Consider the following 21076-nt stretch of genomic DNA (forward strand, 5'->3'; position numbering starts at 1 on the left):
GACTGACCATATGGTTTTAATTTTATCCTGAGACTTAGATATTCTATCTGCATACCATACTTTTTGCCTTCCTAATAACTTTTTTAAGCACCTTACAATACTGTTTGTAATGGTCTGCAGCATTTAGCTTCTGACTGTTTCTAACGTTTTGATATAATTGCCACTTTGTTCTACAAGATATTCTTATCCCTCTAGTCAGCCACCCATGCTGCCTGTATGTGCTAGTACCCTGTTTTGAACGTTCTAACGGAAAGCAACTTTCAAAGAGCACGAGAAAAGTCTTGAGGAAAGCATTATATTTATCGTCTACTGTATCAGCGCTATAAACATCTTGCCACTCTTCTTCCTTGATAAGGTTTACAAAGGTCTCTACAGGAACTGGATCAGCTTTCCTAAACAGCTGATGACTATATTTAACACGTGTTGCAGCACAGAAATCTTTTAGAGTTAAAATTTGTGCATCATGATCTGAAAGGCCATTCACCTTTTTGCTAGTAGAATGCCCTTCTAGTAATGAGGAATGAACAAAAATGTTGTCTATGGTTGTTCTACTGTTCCCTTGCACTCTCGTCGGAATGAATACGGTTTGCATAACATTATATGAATTAAGGAGGTCTACCAGCATCCTCTTCCTTGCACAATCACTTATACAATTAATATTGAAGTCACCACATATAACTAACTTTTTGTATTTCCTATAAAGTGAACCAAGAACCTCCTCTAGCTTTAGCAAAAATGTTGTGAAATCGGTGTCTGGGGATCTATAAATAACAACAGTTAGAAGTTTGGCTCCGTTAAATTTAACCACACCTGCACAACATTCAAACACCTTTTCAGTGCAGTACCTTGAAACATCAATTGACTCAAATGGGATGCCGTTTTTCACATACATGGCTACTCCCCCACACCGCAAAGAGCTCCTCGAAAAGCTGCCAGCCAACCTGTATCCTGGTAAAGGAAGCCTCTGAATTATCTCCTTATATAAGAAGTGTTCAGATATACCAATAATTTCAGAGTCAACATCTATAAGCAATTCACTAACTTTATCTCAAATACCTTGTATATTTTGATGAAATATGCTAATTCCCGCATTACTCGGATACCTAAGCTTTGTCAAAAATGGTTCCTTTGTTAGAGAGACTTCCCTCAAGCAGGAATACCTATCAGCTGACTTCAGTCTAAAAAAGGTGCAGCTCTAACACCCACTACTGCAGAAATTTTCCCATGAGTGATCCCACCAACCCCACCTATGCTGTCACCTATAAGCTTTGCTAACCTCCCCTTCCCATACCTGTTGAGGTGCAAGACATGTCTAGTGAAACCCGTCCTGCTGATAGACTGCACCGACACCACTGAAATGTGACCCATGCTTTCTTTCATCAGCGCACCCCCAAGTCTCATGTTATTACGCCTGACGGCTGTATTAAGATGAGGCCGATCGTGACGCTGAAACAGTTCCACGAAATGCACATTCGTGTTGCCAGTCTGAGTGGCTATCTTTACCAGGTCACCATCTATGTCATACTCCCCATCCCTATCAATACTATTATCAGCCCCACCCACTATCACTACCTGATCCTCTTTAGTAAAATCCCTACATAACCCCCCTATGTTAAGTCACCTGAGCCAATCCTGCATTAGGCTTCACAATGCTGGTGACCTGGTACTCATTCCCCAGCACTTCCTGCAACTGCAGGCCTACACCTCTGCCATGAGAACTACCTAACAGCAGAACTTTCTTCTTCCTCTTCGACTTTGCAACTGTTCTAGCCACCGTAACTACTGAGGTCTGCTGCATACTTCCTACATCTACAGCTACTAGACATTCTCTCCACTAGACTCTGACAGTTGGTCATATCTATTGTAAACACCAATAGTAAAACTATCTGAAAATCTTCTTCTCCTAGCAGATCTCTTGCCAACAGCCAGCTTCCATTCCCCAACCCCCTTCTCCTTCCTCATCCTATCTAGCTCCTCCTGTGCGTTTTTCAGCTGCACCTGAAGGGCACAGGTCTTACGCTCCTGCTCCTCTATTAACGTACTCTTGCTACATAACCTGCAGTTACAGGAGAGGATCTCACCAGAATGCCCACTGGCTTCCCCACAGCATTCCCCCCAGTGAAAATACTTCGAACAAGTCTCACACTGCAATCCACTACTCACGAACCTACGGCAAAGCTCACACTTCTCACTCATGGTAAAATTTTACTTTTTCTAAGTCCCGCTACTACAATAAGAAGATGTTAAAAAACTGACTACAATAATCACAAACTTACTCTACAAGGGAAGTAACTACTATTATTAACAGTATTAATAAACAACACATGTGAATATAACAAAATACTAATACAGAAAGAGAATCAAACGTCTAATTACACAGTAAGGGAGCTGAAAACAGTTCCCAAAAGGTTCTTCTGAAATTATTTCACCAGAAAACACCAAGAACACCGGTTGAAGACTACTAAAGTTCCTAAATAAACCACTATACACAAACAATTAATTACTACTCAGCTTTCGATGCGCCGCTACAGCTTTCCTAAACAGCTGATGACTATATTTAACACGTGTTGCAGCACAAAAATCTTATAGAGTTAAAAATTGTGCATCATGATCTGAAAGGCCATTCACCTTTTTGCTAGTAGAATGCCCTTCTAGTAATGAGAATGCCCACTGGCTTCCCCACAGCATTCCCCCCAGTGAAAATACTTCGAACAAGTCTCACACCGCAATCCACTACTCACGAACCTACGGCAAAGCTCACACTTCTCACTCATGGTAAAATTTTACTTTTTCTAAGTTCCGCTACTACAATAAGAAGATGTTAAAAAACTGACTACAATAATCACAAACTTACTCTACAAGGGAAGTAACTACTATTATTAACAGTATTAATAAACAACACATGTGAATATAACAAAATACTAATACAGAAAGAGAATCAAACGTCTAATTACACAGTAAGGGAGCTGAAAACAGTTCCAAAAAGGTTCTTCTGAAATTATTTCACCAGAAAACACCAAGAACACCGGTTGAAGACTACTAAAGTTCCTAAATAAACCACTATACACAAACAATTACTACTCAGCTTTCGATGCGCCGCTACAGCTTTCCTAAACAGCTGATGACTATATTTAACACGTGTTGCAGCACAAAAATCTTTTAGAGTTAAAATTTGTGCATCATGATCTGAAAGGCCATTCACCTTTTTGCTAGTAGAATGCCCTTCTAGTAATGAGAATGCCCACTGGCTTCCCCACAGCATTCCCCCCAGTGAAAATACTTCGAACAAGTCTCACACCGCAATCCACTACTCACGAACCTACGGCAAAGCTCACACTTCTCACTCATGGTAAAATTTTACTTTTTCTAAGTTCCGCTACTACAATAAGAAGATGTTAAAAAACTGACTACAATAATCACAAACTTACTCTACAAGGGAAGTAACTACTATTATTAACAGTATTAATAAACAACACATGTGAATATAACAAAATACTAATACAGAAAGAGAATCAAACGTCTAATTACACAGTAAGGGAGCTGAAAACAGTTCCCAAAAGGTTCTTCTGAAATTATTTCACCAGAAAACACCAAGAACACCGGTTGAAGACTACTAAAGTTCCTAAATAAACCACTATACACAAACAATTAATTACTACTCAGCTTTCGATGCGCCGCTACAGCTTTCCTAAACAGCTGATGACTATATTTAACACGTGTTGCAGCACAAAAATCTTTTAGAGTTAAAATTTGTGCATCATGATCTGAAAGGCCATTCACCTTTTTGCTAGTAGAATGCCCTTCTAGTAATGAGAATGCCCACTGGCTTCCCCACAGCATTCCCCCCAGTGAAAATACTTCGAACAAGTCTCACACCGCAATCCACTACTCACGAACCTACGGCAAAGCTCACACTTCTCACTCATGGTAAAATTTTACTTTTTCTAAGTTCCGCTACTACAATAAGAAGATGTTAAAAAACTGACTACAATAATCACAAACTTACTCTACAAGGGAAGTAACTACTATTATTAACAGTATTAATAAACAACACATGTGAATATAACAAAATACTAATACAGAAAGAGAATCAAACGTCTAATTACACAGTAAGGGAGCTGAAAACAGTTCCCAAAAGGTTCTTCTGAAATTATTTCACCAGAAAACACCAAGAACACCGGTTGAAGACTACTAAAGTTCCTAAATAAACCACTATACACAAACAATTAATTACTACTCAGCTTTCGATGCGCCGCTACAGCTTTCCTAAACAGCTGATGACTATATTTAACACGTGTTGCAGCACAAAAATCTTTTAGAGTTAAAATTTGTGCATCATGATCTGAAAGGCCATTCACCTTTTTGCTAGTAGAATGCCCTTCTAGTAATGAGAATGCCCACTGGCTTCCCCACAGCATTCCCCCCAGTGAAAATACATCGAACAAGTCTCACACCGCAATCCACTACTCACGAACCTACGGCAAAGCTCACACTTCTCACTCATGGTAAAATTTTACTTTTTCTAAGTTCCGCTACTACAATAAGAAGATGTTAAAAAACTGACTACAATAATCACAAACTTACTCTACAAGGGAAGTAACTACTATTATTAACAGTATTAATAAACAACACATGTGAATATAACAAAATACTAATACAGAAAGAGAATCAAACGTCTAATTACACAGTAAGGGAGCTGAAAACAGTTCCCAAAAGGTTCTTCTGAAGTTATTTCACAGAAAACACAAAAAACACCGGTTGAAGACTACTCAAGTTCCTAAATAAACCACTATACACAAACAATTAATTACTACTCAGCTTTCGATGCGCCGCTACAGCTTTCCTAAACAGCTGATGACTATATTTAACACGTGTTGCAGCACAAAAATCTTTTAGAGTTAAAATTTGTGCATCATGATCTGAAAGGCCATTCACCTTTTTGCTAGTAGAATGCCCTTCTAGTAATGAGAATGCCCACTGGCTTCCCCACAGCATTCCCCCCAGTGAAAATACTTCGAACAAGTCTCACACCGCAATCCACTACTCACGAACCTACGGCAAAGCTCACACTTCTCACTCATGGTAAAATTTTACTTTTTCTAAGTTCCGCTACTACAATAAGAAGATGTTAAAAAACTGACTACAATAATCACAAACTTACTCTACAAGGGAAGTAACTACTATTATTAACAGTATTAATAAACAACAAATGTGAATATAACAAAATACTAATACAGAAAGAGAATCAAACGTCTAATTACACAGTAAGGGAGCTGAAAAACAGTTCCCAAAAGGTTCTTCTGAAGTTATTTCACAGAAAACACAAAAAACACCGGTTGAAGACTACTCAAGTTCCTAAATAAACCACTATACACAAACAATTAATTACTACTCAGCTTTCGATGCGCCGCTACAGCTTTCCTAAACAGCTGATGACTATATTTAACACGTGTTGCAGCACAAAAATCTTTTAGAGTTAAAATTTGTGCATCATGATCTGAAAGGCCATTCACCTTTTTGCTAGTAGAATGCCCTTCTAGTAATGAGAATGCCCACTGGCTTCCCCACAGCATTCCCCCCAGTGAAAATACTTCGAACAAGTCTCACACTGCAATCCACTACTCACGAACCTACGGCAAAGCTCACACTTCTCACTCATGGTAAAAATTTTACTTTTTCTAAGTTCCGCTACTACAATAAGAAGATGTTAAAAAACTGACTACAATAATCACAAACTTACTCTACAAGGGAAGTAACTACTATTATTAACAGTATTAATAAACAACACATGTGAATATAACAAAATACTAATACAGAAAGAGAATCAAACGTCTAATTACACAGTAAGGGAGCTGAAAACAGTTCCCAAAAGGTTCTTCTGAAGTTATTTCACAGAAAACACAAAAAACACCGGTTGAAGACTACTCAAGTTCCTAAATAAACCACTATACACAAACAATTAATTACTACTCAGCTTTCGATGCGCCGCTACAGCTTTCCTAAACAGCTGATGACTATATTTAACACGTGTTGCAGCACAAAAATCTTTTAGAGTTAAAATTTGTGCATCATGATCTGAAAGGCCATTCACCTTTTTGCTAGTAGAATGCCCTTCTAGTAATGAGAATGCCCACTGGCTTCCCCACAGCATTCCCCCCAGTGAAAATACTTCGAACAAGTCTCACACCGCAATCCACTACTCACGAACCTACGGCAAAGCTCACACTTCTCACTCATGGTAAAATTTTACTTTTTCTAAGTTCCGCTACTACAATAAGAAGATGTTAAAAAACTGACTACAATAATCACAAACTTACTCTACAAGGGAAGTAACTACTATTATTAACAGTATTAATAAACAACACATGTGAATATAACAAAATACTAATACAGAAAGAGAATCAAACGTCTAATTACACAGTAAGGGAGCTGAAAACAGTTCCCAAAAGGTTCTTCTGAAGTTATTTCACAGAAAACACAAAAAACACCGGTTGAAGACTACTCAAGTTCCTAAATAAACCACTATACACAAACAATTAATTACTACTCAGCTTTCGATGCGCCGCTACAGCTTTCCTAAACAGCTGATGACTATATTTAACACGTGTTGCAGCACAAAAATCTTTTAGAGTTAAAATTTGTGCATCATGATCTGAAAGGCCATTCACCTTTTTGCTAGTAGAATGCCCTTCTAGTAATGAGAATGCCCACTGGCTTCCCCACAGCATTCCCCCCAGTGAAAATACTTCGAACAAGTCTCACACCGCAATCCACTACTCACGAACCTACGGCAAAGCTCACACTTCTCACTCATGGTAAAATTTTACTTTTTCTAAGTTCCGCTACTACAATAAGAAGATGTTAAAAAACTGACTACAATAATCACAAACTTACTCTACAAGGGAAGTAACTACTATTATTAACAGTATTAATAAACAACAAATGTGAATATAACAAAATACTAATACAGAAAGAGAATCAAACGTCTAATTACACAGTAAGGGAGCTGAAAACAGTTCCCAAAAGGTTCTTCTGAAATTATTTCACAGAAAACACAAAAAACACCGGTTGAAGACTACTCAAGTTCCTAAATAAACCACTATACACAAACAATTAATTACTACTCAGCTTTCGATGCGCCGCTACAGCTTTCCTAAACAGCTGATGACTATATTTAACACGTGTTGCAGCACAAAAATCTTTTAGAGTTAAAATTTGTGCATCATGATCTGAAAGGCCATTCACCTTTTTGCTAGTAGAATGCCCTTCTAGTAATGAGAATGCCCACTGGCTTCCCCACAGCATTCCCCCCAGTGAAAATACTTCGAACAAGTCTCACACCGCAATCCACTACTCACGAACCTACGGCAAAGCTCACACTTCTCACTCATGGTAAAATTTTACTTTTTCTAAGTTCCGCTACTACAATAAGAAGATGTTAAAAAACTGACTACAATAATCACAAACTTACTCTACAAGGGAAGTAACTACTATTATTAACAGTATTAATAAACAACAAATGTGAATATAACAAAATACTAATACAGAAAGAGAATCAAACGTCTAATTACACAGTAAGGGAGCTGAAAACAGTTCCCAAAAGGTTCTTCTGAAGTTATTTCACAGAAAACACAAAAAACACCGGTTGAAGACTACTCAAGTTCCTAAATAAACCACTATACACAAACAATTAATTACTACTCAGCTTTCGATGCGCCGCTACAGCTTTCCTAAACAGCTGATGACTATATTTAACACGTGTTGCAGCACAAAAATCTTTTAGAGTTAAAATTTGTGCATCATGATCTGAAAGGCCATTCACCTTTTTGCTAGTAGAATGCCCTTCTAGTAATGAGAATGCCCACTGGCTTCCCCACAGCATTCCCCCCAGTGAAAATACTTCGAACAAGTCTCACACTGCAATCCACTACTCACGAACCTACGGCAAAGCTCACACTTCTCACTCATGGTAAAATTTTACTTTTTCTAAGTTCCGCTACTACAATAAGAAGATGTTAAAAAACTGACTACAATAATCACAAACTTACTCTACAAGGGAAGTAACTACTATTATTAACAGTATTAATAAACAACACATGTGAATATAACAAAATACTAATACAGAAAGAGAATCAAACGTCTAATTACACAGTAAGGGAGCTGAAAACAGTTCCCAAAAGGTTCTTCTGAAGTTATTTCACAGAAAACACAAAAAACACCGGTTGAAGACTACTCAAGTTCCTAAATAAACCACTATACACAAACAATTAATTACTACTCAGCTTTCGATGCGCCGCTACAGCTTTCCTAAACAGCTGATGACTATATTTAACACGTGTTGCAGCACAAAAATCTTTTAGAGTTAAAATTTGTGCATCATGATCTGAAAGGCCATTCACCTTTTTGCTAGTAGAATGCCCTTCTAGTAATGAGAATGCCCACTGGCTTCCCCACAGCATTCCCCCCAGTGAAAATACTTCGAACAAGTCTCACACCGCAATCCACTACTCACGAACCTACGGCAAAGCTCACACTTCTCACTCATGGTAAAATTTTACTTTTTCTAAGTTCCGCTACTACAATAAGAAGATGTTAAAAAACTGACTACAATAATCACAAACTTACTCTACAAGGGAAGTAACTACTATTATTAACAGTATTAATAAACAACACATGTGAATATAACAAAATACTAATACAGAAAGAGAATCAAACGTCTAATTACACAGTAAGGGAGCTGAAAACAGTTCCCAAAAGGTTCTTCTGAAGTTATTTCACAGAAAACACAAAAAACACCGGTTGAAGACTACTCAAGTTCCTAAATAAACCACTATACACAAACAATTAATTACTACTCAGCTTTCGATGCGCCGCTACAGCTTTCCTAAACAGCTGATGACTATATTTAACACGTGTTGCAGCACAAAAATCTTTTAGAGTTAAAATTTGTGCATCATGATCTGAAAGGCCATTCACCTTTTTGCTAGTAGAATGCCCTTCTAGTAATGAGAATGCCCACTGGCTTCCCCACAGCATTCCCCCCAGTGAAAATACTTCGAACAAGTCTCACACCGCAATCCACTACTCACGAACCTACGGCAAAGCTCACACTTCTCACTCATGGTAAAATTTTACTTTTTCTAAGTTCCGCTACTACAATAAGAAGATGTTAAAAAACTGACTACAATAATCACAAACTTACTCTACAAGGGAAGTAACTACTATTATTAACAGTATTAATAAACAACAAATGTGAATATAACAAAATACTAATACAGAAAGAGAATCAAACGTCTAATTACACAGTAAGGGAGCTGAAAACAGTTCCCAAAAGGTTCTTCTGAAGTTATTTCACAGAAAACACAAAAAACACCGGTTGAAGACTACTCAAGTTCCTAAATAAACCACTATACACAAACAATTAATTACTACTCAGCTTTCGATGCGCCGCTACAGCTTTCCTAAACAGCTGATGACTATATTTAACACGTGTTGCAGCACAAAAATCTTTTAGAGTTAAAATTTGTGCATCATGATCTGAAAGGCCATTCACCTTTTTGCTAGTAGAATGCCCTTCTAGTAATGAGAATGCCCACTGGCTTCCCCACAGCATTCCCCCCAGTGAAAATACTTCGAACAAGTCTCACACTGCAATCCACTACTCACGAACCTACGGCAAAGCTCACACTTCTCACTCATGGTAAAATTTTACTTTTTCTAAGTTCCGCTACTACAATAAGAAGATGTTAAAAAACTGACTACAATAATCACAAACTTACTCTACAAGGGAAGTAACTACTATTATTAACAGTATTAATAAACAACACATGTGAATATAACAAAATACTAATACAGAAAGAGAATCAAACGTCTAATTACACAGTAAGGGAGCTGAAAACAGTTCCCAAAAGGTTCTTCTGAAGTTATTTCACAGAAAACACAAAAAACACCGGTTGAAGACTACTCAAGTTCCTAAATAAACCACTATACACAAACAATTAATTACTACTCAGCTTTCGATGCGCCGCTACAGCTTTCCTAAACAGCTGATGACTATATTTAACACGTGTTGCAGCACAAAAATCTTTTAGAGTTAAAATTTGTGCATCATGATCTGAAAGGCCATTCACCTTTTTGCTAGTAGAATGCCCTTCTAGTAATGAGAATGCCCACTGGCTTCCCCACAGCATTCCCCCCAGTGAAAATACTTCGAACAAGTCTCACACTGCAATCCACTACTCACGAACCCACGGCAAAGCTCACACTTCTCACTCATGGTAAAATTTTACTTTTTCTAAGTTCCGCTACTACAATAAGAAGATGTTAAAAAACTGACTACAATAATCACAAACTTACTCTACAAGGGAAGTAACTACTATTATTAACAGTATTAATAAACAACAAATGTGAATATAACAAAATACTAATACAGAAAGAGAATCAAACGTCTAATTACACAGTAAGGGAGCTGAAAACAGTTCCCAAAAGGTTCTTCTGAAGTTATTTCACAGAAAACACAAAAAACACCGGTTGAAGACTACTCAAGTTCCTAAATAAACCACTATACACAAACAATTAATTACTACTCAGCTTTCGATGCGCCGCTACAGCTTTCCTAAACAGCTGATGACTATATTTAACACGTGTTGCAGCACAAAAATCTTTTAGAGTTAAAATTTGTGCATCATGATCTGAAAGGCCATTCACCTTTTTGCTAGTAGAATGCCCTTCTAGTAATGAGAATGCCCACTGGCTTCCCCACAGCATTCCCCCCAGTGAAAATACTTCGAACAAGTCTCACACTGCAATCCACTACTCACGAACCTACGGCAAAGCTCACACTTCTCACTCATGGTAAAATTTTACTTTTTCTAAGTTCCGCTACTACAATAAGAAGATGTTAAAAAACTGACTACAATAATCACAAACTTACTCTACAAGGGAAGTAACTACTATTATTAACAGTATTAATAAACAACAAATGTGAATATAACAAAATACTAATACAGAAAGAGAATCAAACGTCTAATTACACAGTAAGGGAGCTGAAAACAGTACCCAAAAGGTTCTTCTGAAGTTATTTCACAGAAAACACAAAAAACACCGGTTGAAGACTACTCAAGTTCCTAAATAAACCACTATACACAAACAATTAATTACTACTCAGCTTTCGATGCGCCGCTACAGCTTTCCTAAACAGCTGATGACTATATTTAACACGTGTTGCAGCACAAAAATCTTTTAGAGTTAAAATTTGTGCATCATGATCTGAAAGGCCATTCACCTTTTTGCTAGTAGAATGCCCTTCTAGTAATGAGAATGCCCACTGGCTTCCCCACAGCATTCCCCCCAGTGAAAATACTTCGAACAAGTCTCACACCGCAATCCACTACTCACGAACCTACGGCAAAGCTCACACTTCTCACTCATGGTAAAATTTTACTTTTTCTAAGTTCCGCTACTACTATAAGAAGATGTTAAAAAACTGACTACAATAATCACAAATTTACTCTACAAGGGAAGTAACTACTATTATTAACAGTATTAATAAACAACAAATGTGAATATAACAAAATACTAATACAGAAAGAGAATCAAACGTCTAATTACACAGTAAGGGAGCTGAAAACAGTTCCCAAAAGGTTCTTCTGAAGTTATTTCACAGAAAACACAAAAAACACCGGTTGAAGACTACTCAAGTTCCTAAATAAACCACTATACACAAACAATTAATTACTACTCAGCTTTCGATGCGCCGCTACAGCTTTCCTAAACAGCTGATGACTATATTTAACACGTGTTGCAGCACAAAAATCTTTTAGAGTTAAAATCTGTGCATCGTGATCTGAAAGGCCATTCACCTTTTTGCTAGTAGAATGCCCTTCTAGTAATGAGAATGCCCACTGGCTTCCCCACAGCATTCCCCCCAGTGAAAATACTTCGAACAAGTCTCACACTGCAATCCACTACTCACGAACCTACGGCAAAGCTCACACTTCTCACTCATGGTAAAATTTTACTTTTTCTAAGTTCCGCTACTACAATAAGAAGATGTTAAAAAACTGACTACAATAATCACAAACTTACTCTACAAGGGAAGTAACTACTATTATTAACAGTATTAATAAACAACACATGTGAATATAACAAAATACTAATACAGAAAGAGAATCAAACGTCTAATTACACAGTAAGGGAGCTGAAAACAGTTCCCAAAAGGTTCTTCTGAAGTTATTTCACAGAAAACACAAAAAACACCGGTTGAAGACTACTCAAGTTCCTAAATAAACCACTATACACAAACAATTAATTACTACTCAGCTTTCGATGCGCCGCTACAGCTTTCCTAAACAGCTGATGACTATATTTAACACGTGTTGCAGCACAAAAATCTTTTAGAGTTAAAATTTGTGCATCATGATCTGAAAGGCCATTCACCTTTTTGCTAGTAGAATGCCCTTCTAGTAATGAGAATGCCCACTGGCTTCCCCACAGCATTCCCCCCAGTGAAAATACTTCGAACAAGTCTCACACCGCAATCCACTACTCACGAACCTACGGCAAAGCTCACACTTCTCACTCATGGTAAAATTTTACTTTTTCTAAGTTCCGCTACTACAATAAGAAGATGTTAAAAAACTGACTACAATAATCACAAATTTACTCTACAAGGGAAGTAACTACTATTATTAACAGTATTAATAAACAACAAATGTGAATATAACAAAATACTAATACAGAAAGAGAATCAAACGTCTAATTACACAGTAAGGGAGCTGAAAACAGTTCCCAAAAGGTTCTTCTGAAGTTATTTCACAGAAAACACAAAAAACACCGGTTGAAGACTACTCAAGTTCCTAAATAAACCACTATACACAAACAATTAATTACTACTCAGCTTTCGATGCGCCGCTACAGCTTTCCTAAACAGCTGATGACTATATTTAACACGTGTTGCAGCACAAAAATCTTTTAGAGTTAAAATTTGTGCATCATGATCTGAAAGGCCATTCACCTTTTTGCTAGTAGAATGCCCTTCTAGTAATGAGAATGCCCACTGGCTTCCCCACAGCATTCCCCCCAGTGAAAATACTTCGAACAAGTCTCACACTGCAATCCACTACTCACGAACCTACGGCAAAGCTCACACTTCTCAGTCATGGTAAAATTTTACTTTTTCTAAGTCCCGCTACTACAATAAGAAGATGTTAAAAAACTGACTACAATAATCACAAACTTACTCTACAAGGGAAGTAACTACTATTATTAACAGTATTAATAAACAACAAATGTGAATATAACAAAATACTAATACAGAAAGAGAATCAAACGTCTAATTACACAGTAAGGGAGCTGAAAACAGTTCCCAAAAGGTTCTTCTGAAGTTATTTCACAGAAAACACAAAAAACACCGGTTGAAGACTACTCAAGTTCCTAAATAAACCACTATACACAAACAATTAATTACTACTCAGCTTTCGATGCGCCGCTACAGCTTTCCTAAACAGCTGATGACTATATTTAACACGTGTTGCAGCACAAAAATCTTTTAGAGTTAAAATTTGTGCATCATGATCTGAAAGGCCATTCACCTTTTTGCTAGTAGAATGCCCTTCTAGTAATGAGAATGCCCACTGGCTTCCCCACAGCATTCCCCCCAGTGAAAATACTTCGAACAAGTCTCACACCGCAATCCACTACTCACGAACCTACGGCAAAGCTCACACTTCTCACTCATGGTAAAATTTTACTTTTTCTAAGTTCCGCTACTACAATAAGAAGATGTTAAAAAACTGACTACAATAATCACAAACTTACTCTACAAGGGAAGTAACTACTATTATTAACAGTATTAATAAACAACAAATGTGAATATAACAAAATACTAATACAGAAAGAGAATCAAACGTCTAATTACACAGTAAGGGAGCTGAAAACAGTTCCCAAAAGGTTCTTCTGAAGTTATTTCACAGAAAACACAAAAAACACCGGTTGAAGACTACTCAAGTTCCTAAATAAACCACTATACACAAACAATTAATTACTACTCAGCTTTCGATGCGCCGCTACAGCTTTCCTAAACAGCTGATGACTATATTTAACACGTGTTGCAGCACAAAAATCTTTTAGAGTTAAAATTTGTGCATCATGATCTGAAAGGCCATTCACCTTTTTGCTAGTAGAATGCCCTTCTAGTAATGAGAATGCCCACTGGCTTCCCCACAGCATTCCCCCCAGTGAAAATACTTCGAACAAGTCTCACACCGCAATCCACTACTCACGAACCTACGGCAAAGCTCACACTTCTCACTCATGGTAAAATTTTACTTTTTCTAAGTTCCGCTACTACAATAAGAAGATGTTAAAAAACTGACTACAATAATCACAAACTTACTCTACAAGGGAAGTAACTACTATTATTAACAGTATTAATAAACAACAAATGTGAATATAACAAAATACTAATACAGAAAGAGAATCAAACGTCTAATTACACAGTAAGGGAGCTGAAAACAGTTCCCAAAAGGTTCTTCTGAAGTTATTTCACAGAAAACACAAAAAACACCGGTTGAAGACTACTCAAGTTCCTAAATAAACCACTATACACAAACAATTAATTACTACTCAGCTTTCGATGCGCCGCTACAGCTTTCCTAAACAGCTGATGACTATATTTAACACGTGTTGCAGCACAAAAATCTTTTAGAGTTAAAATTTGTGCATCATGATCTGAAAGGCCATTCACCTTTTTGCTAGTAGAATGCCCTTCTAGTAATGAGAATGCCCACTGGCTTCCCCACAGCATTCCCCCCAGTGAAAATACTTCGAACAAGTCTCACACTGCAATCCACTACTCACGAACCTACGGCAAAGCTCACACTTCTCACTCATGGTAAAATTTTACTTTTTCTAATTTCCGCTACTACAATAAGAAGATGTTAAAAAACTGACTACAATAATCACAAACTTACTCTACAAGGGAAGTAACTACTATTATTAACAGTATTAATAAACAACACATGTGAATATAACAAAATACTAATACAGAAAGAGAATCAAACGTCTAATTACACAGTAAGGGAGCTGAAAACAGTTACCAAAAGGTTCTTCTGAAGTTATTTCACCAGAAAACACAAAAAACACCGGTTGAAGACTACTCAAGTTCCTAAATAAACCACTATACACAAACAATTAATTACTACTCAGCTTTCGATGCGCCGCTACAGCTTTCCTAAACAGCTGATGACTATATTTAACACGTGTTGCAGCACAAAAATCTTTTAGAGTTAAAATTTGTGCATCATGATCTGAAAGGCCATTCACCTTTTTGCTAGTAGAATGCCCTTCTAGTAATGAGAATGCCCACTGGCTTCCCCACAGCATTCCCCCCAGTGAAAATACTTCGAACAAGTCTCACACTGCAATCCACTACTCACGAACCTACGGCAAAGCTCACACTTCTCAGTCATGGTAAAATTTTACTTTTTCTAAGTCCCGCTACTACAATAAGAAGATGTTAAAAAACTGACTACAATAATCACAAACTTACTCTACAAGGGAAGTAACTACTATTATTAACAGTATTAATAAACAACAAATGTGAATATAACAAAATACTAATACAGAAAGAGAATCAAACGTCTAATTACACAGTAAGGGAGCTGAAAACAGTTCCCAAAAGGTTCTTCTGAAGTTATTTCACAGAAAACACAAAAAACACCGGTTGAAGACTACTCAAGTTCCTAAATAAACCACTATACACAAACAATTAATTACTACTCAGCTTTCGATGCGCCGCTACAGCTTTCCTAAACAGCTGATGACTATATTTAACACGTGTTGCAGCACAAAAATCTTTTAGAGTTAAAATTTGTGCATCATGATCTGAAAGGCCATTCACCTTTTTGCTAGTAGAATGCCCTTCTAGTAATGAGAATGCCCACTGGCTTCCCCACAGCATTCCCCCCAGTGAAAATACTTCGAACAAGTCTCACACCGCAATCCACTACTCACGAACCTACGGCAAAGCTCACACTTCTCACTCATGGTAAAATTTTACTTTTTCTAAGTTCCGCTACTACAATAAGAAGATGTTAAAAAACTGACTACAATAATCACAAACTTACTCTACAAGGGAAGTAACTACTATTATTAACAGTATTAATAAACAACAAATGTGAATATAACAAAATACTAATACAGAAAGAGAATCAAACGTCTAATTACACAGTAAGGGAGCTGAAAACAGTTCCCAAAAGGTTCTTCTGAAGTTATTTCACAGAAAACACAAAAAACACCGGTTGAAGACTACTCAAGTTCCTAAATAAACCACTATACACAAACAATTAATTACTACTCAGCTTTCGATGCGCCGCTACAGCTTTCCTAAACAGCTGATGACTATATTTAACACGTGTTGCAGCACAAAAATCTTTTAGAGTTAAAATTTGTGCATCATGATCTGAAAGGCCATTCACCTTTTTGCTAGTAGAATGCCCTTCTAGTAATGAGAATGCCCACTGGCTTCCCCACAGCATTCCCCCCAGTGAAAATACTTCGAACAAGTCTCACACCGCAATCCACTACTCACGAACCTACGGCAAAGCTCACACTTCTCAGTCATGGTAAAATTTTACTTTTTCTAAGTTCCGCTACTACAATAAGAAGATGTTAAAAAACTGACTACAATAATCACAAACTTACTCTACAAGGGAAGTAACTACTATTATTAACAGTATTAATAAACAACAAATGTGAATATAACAAAATACTAATACAGAAAGAGAATCAAACGTCTAATTACACAGTAAGGGAGCTGAAAACAGTTCCCAAAAGGTTCTTCTGAAGTTATTTCACAGAAAACACAAAAAACACCGGTTGAAGACTACTCAAGTTCCTAAATAAACCACTATACACAAACAATTAATTACTACTCAGCTTTCGATGCGCCGCTACAGCTTTCCTAAACAGCTGATGACTATATTTAACACGTGTTGCAGCACAAAAATCTTTTAGAGTTAAAATTTGTGCATCATGATCTGAAAGGCCATTCACCTTTTTGCTAGTAGAATGCCCTTCTAGTAATGAGAATGCCCACTGGCTTCCCCACAGCATTCCCCCCAGTGAAAATACTTCGAACAAGTCTCACACTGCAATCCACTACTCACGAACCTACGGCAAAGCTCACACTTCTCACTCATGGTAAAATTTTACTTTTTCTAATTTCCGCTACTACAATTAGAAGATGTTAAAAAAACTGACTACAATAATCACAAACTTACTCTACAAGGGAAGTAACTACTATTATTAACAGTATTAATAAACAACACATGTGAATATAACAAAATACTAATACAGAAAGAGAATCAAACGTCTAATTACACAGTAAGGGAGCTGAAAACAGTTACCAAAAGGTTCTTCTGAAGTTATTTCACCAGAAAACACAAAAAACACCGGTTGAAGACTACTCAAGTTCCTAAATAAACCACTATACACAAACAATTAATTACTACTCAGCTTTCGATGCGCCGCTACAGCTTTCCTAAACAGCTGATGACTATATTTAACACGTGTTGCAGCACAAAAATCTTTTAGAGTTAAAATTTGTGCATCATGATCTGAAAGGCCATTCACCTTTTTGCTAGTAGAATGCCCTTCTAGTAATGAGAATGCCCACTGGCTTCCCCACAGCATTCCCCCCAGTGAAAATACTTCGAACAAGTCTCACACCGCAATCCACTACTCACGAACCTACGGCAAAGCTCACACTTCTCACTCATGGTAAAATTTTACTTTTTCTAAGTTCCGCTACTACAATAAGAAGATGTTAAAAAACTGACTACAATAATCACAAACTTACTCTACAAGGGAAGTAACTACTATTATTAACAGTATTAATAAACAACAAATGTGAATATAACAAAATACTAATACAGAAAGAGAATCAAACGTCTAATTACACAGTAAGGGAGCTGAAAACAGTTCCCAAAAGGTTCTTCTGAAGTTATTTCACAGAAAACACAAAAAACACCGGTTGAAGACTACTCAAGTTCCTAAATAAACCACTATACACAAACAATTAATTACTACTCAGCTTTCGATGCGCCGCTACAGCTTTCCTAAACAGCTGATGACTATATTTAACACGTGTTGCAGCACAAAAATCTTTTAGAGTTTAAATTTGTGCATCATGATCTGAAAGGCCATTCACCTTTTTGCTAGTAGAATGCCCTTCTAGTAATGAGAATGCCCACTGGCTTCCCCACAGCATTCCCCCCAGTGAAAATACTTCGAACAAGTCTCACACTGCAATCCACTACTCACGAACCTACGGCAAAGCTCACACTTCTCACTCATGGTAAAATTTTACTTTTTCTAAGTCCCGCTACTACAATAAGAAGATGTTAAAAAACTGACTACAATAATCACAAACTTACTCTACAAGGGAAGTAACTACTATTATTAACAGTATTAATAAACAACACATGTGAATATAACAAAATACTAATACAGAAAGAGAATCAAACGTCTAATTACACAGTAAGGGAGCTGAAAACAGTTCCCAAAAGGTTCTTCTGAAGTTATTTCACAGAAAACACAAAAAACACCGGTTGAAGACTACTCAAGTTCCTAAATAAACCACTATACACAAACAATTAATTACTACTCAGCTTTCGATGCGCCGCTACAGCTTTCCTAAACAGCTGATGACTATATTTAACACGTGTTGCAGCACAAAAATCTTTTAGAGTTAAAATTTGTGCATCATGATCTGAAAGGCCATTCACCTTTTTGCTAGTAGAATGCCCTTCTAGTAATGAGAATGCCCACTGGCTTCCCCACAGCATTCCCCCCAGTGAAAATACTTCGAACAAGTCTCACACCGCAATCCACTACTCACGAACCTACGGCAAAGCTCACACTTCTCACTCATGGTAAAATTTTACTTTTTCTAAGTTCCGCTACTACAATAAGAAGATGTTAAAAAACTGACTACAATAATCACAAACTTACTCTACAAGGGAAGTAACTACTATTATTAACAGTATTAATAAACAACACATGTGAATATAACAAAATACTAATACAGAAAGAGAATCAAACGTCTAATTACACAGTAAGGGAGCTGAAAACAGTTCCCAAAAGGTTCTTCTGAAGTTATTTCACCAGAAAACACAAAAAACACCGGTTGAAGACTACTCAAGTTCCTAAATAAACCACTATACACCATCAATTAATTACTACTCAGCTTTCGATGCGCCGCTACAGCTTTCCTAAACAGCTGATGACTATATTTAACACGTGTTGCAGCACAAAAATCTTTTAGAGTTAAAATTTGTGCATCATGATCTGAAAGGCCATTCACCTTTTTGCTAGTAGAATGCCCTTCTAGTAATGAGAATGCCCACTGGCTTCCCCACAGCATTCCCCCCAGTGAAAATACTTCGAACAAGTCTCACACCGCAATCCACTACTCACGAACCTACGGCAAAGCTCACACTTCTCACTCATGGTAAAATTATACTTTTTCTAAGTTCCGCTACTACAATAAGAAGATGTTAAAAAACTGACTACAATAATCACAAACTTACTCTACAAGGGAAGTAACTACTATTATTAACAGTATTAATAAACAACACATGTGAATATAACAAAATACTAATACAGAAAGAGAATCAAACGTCTAATTACACAGTAAGGGAGCTGAAAACAGTTCCCAAAAGGTTCTTCTGAAGTTATTTCACAGAAAACACAAAAAACACCGGTTGAAGACTACTCAAGTTCCTAAATAAACCACTATACACAAACAATTAATTACTACTCAGCTTTCGATGCGCCGCTACAGCTTTCCTAAACAGCTGATGACTATATTTAACACGTGTTGCAGCACAAAAATCTTTTAGAGTTAAAATTTGTGCATCATGATCTGAAAGGCCATTCACCTTTTTGCTAGTAGAATGCCCTTCTAGTAATGAGAATGCCCACTGGCTTCCCCACAGCATTCCCCCCAGTGAAAATACTTCGAACAAGTCTCACACTGCAATCCACTACTCACGAACCTACGGCAAAGCTCACACTTCTCACTCATGGTAAAATTTTACTTTTTCTAAGTTCCGCTACTACAATAAGAAGATGTTAAAAAACTGACTACAATAATCACAAACTTACTCTACAAGGGAAGTAACTACTATTATTAACAGTATTAATAAACAACACATGTGAATATAACAAAATACTAATACAGAAAGAGAATCAAACGTCTAATTACACAGTAAGGGAGCTGAAAACAGTTCCCAAAAGGTTCTTCTGAAGTTATTTCACAGAAAACACAAAAAACACCGGTTGAAGACTACTCAAGTTCCTAAATAAACCACTATACACAAACAATTAATTACTACTCAGCTTTCGATGCGCCGCTACAGCTTTCCTAAACAGCTGATGACTATATTTAACACGTGTTGCAGCACAAAAATCTTTTAGAGTTAAAATTTGTGCATCATGATCTGAAAGGCCATTCACCTTTTTGCTAGTAGAATGCCCTTCTAGTAATGAGAATGCCCACTGGCTTCCCCACAGCATTCCCCCCAGTGAAAATACTTCGAACAAGTCTCACACTGCAATCCACTACTCACGAACCTACGGCAAAGCTCACACTTCTCACTCATGGTAAAATTTTACTTTTTCTAAGTTCCGCTACTACAATAAGAAGATGTTAAAAAACTGACTACAATAATCACAAACTTACTCTACAAGGGAAGTAACTACTATTATTAACAGTATTAATAAACAACACATGTGAATATAACAAAATACTAATACAGAAAGAGAATCAAACGTCTAATTACACAGTAAGGGAGCTGAAAACAGTTCCCAAAAGGTTCTTCTGAAGTTATTTCACAGAAAACACAAAAAACACCGGTTGAAGACTACTCAAGTTCCTAAATAAACCACTATACACAAACAATTAATTACTACTCAGCTTTCGATGCGCCGCTACAGCTTTCCTAAACAGCTGATGACTATATTTAACACGTGTTGCAGCACAAAAATCTTTTAGAGTTAAAATTTGTGCATC

The sequence above is a fragment of the Schistocerca piceifrons genome, chromosome 1 (genome assembly GCF_021461385.2).
Source record: "Schistocerca piceifrons isolate TAMUIC-IGC-003096 chromosome 1, iqSchPice1.1, whole genome shotgun sequence".
NCBI classification, from domain to species: Eukaryota; Metazoa; Arthropoda; class Insecta; order Orthoptera; family Acrididae; genus Schistocerca; species Schistocerca piceifrons.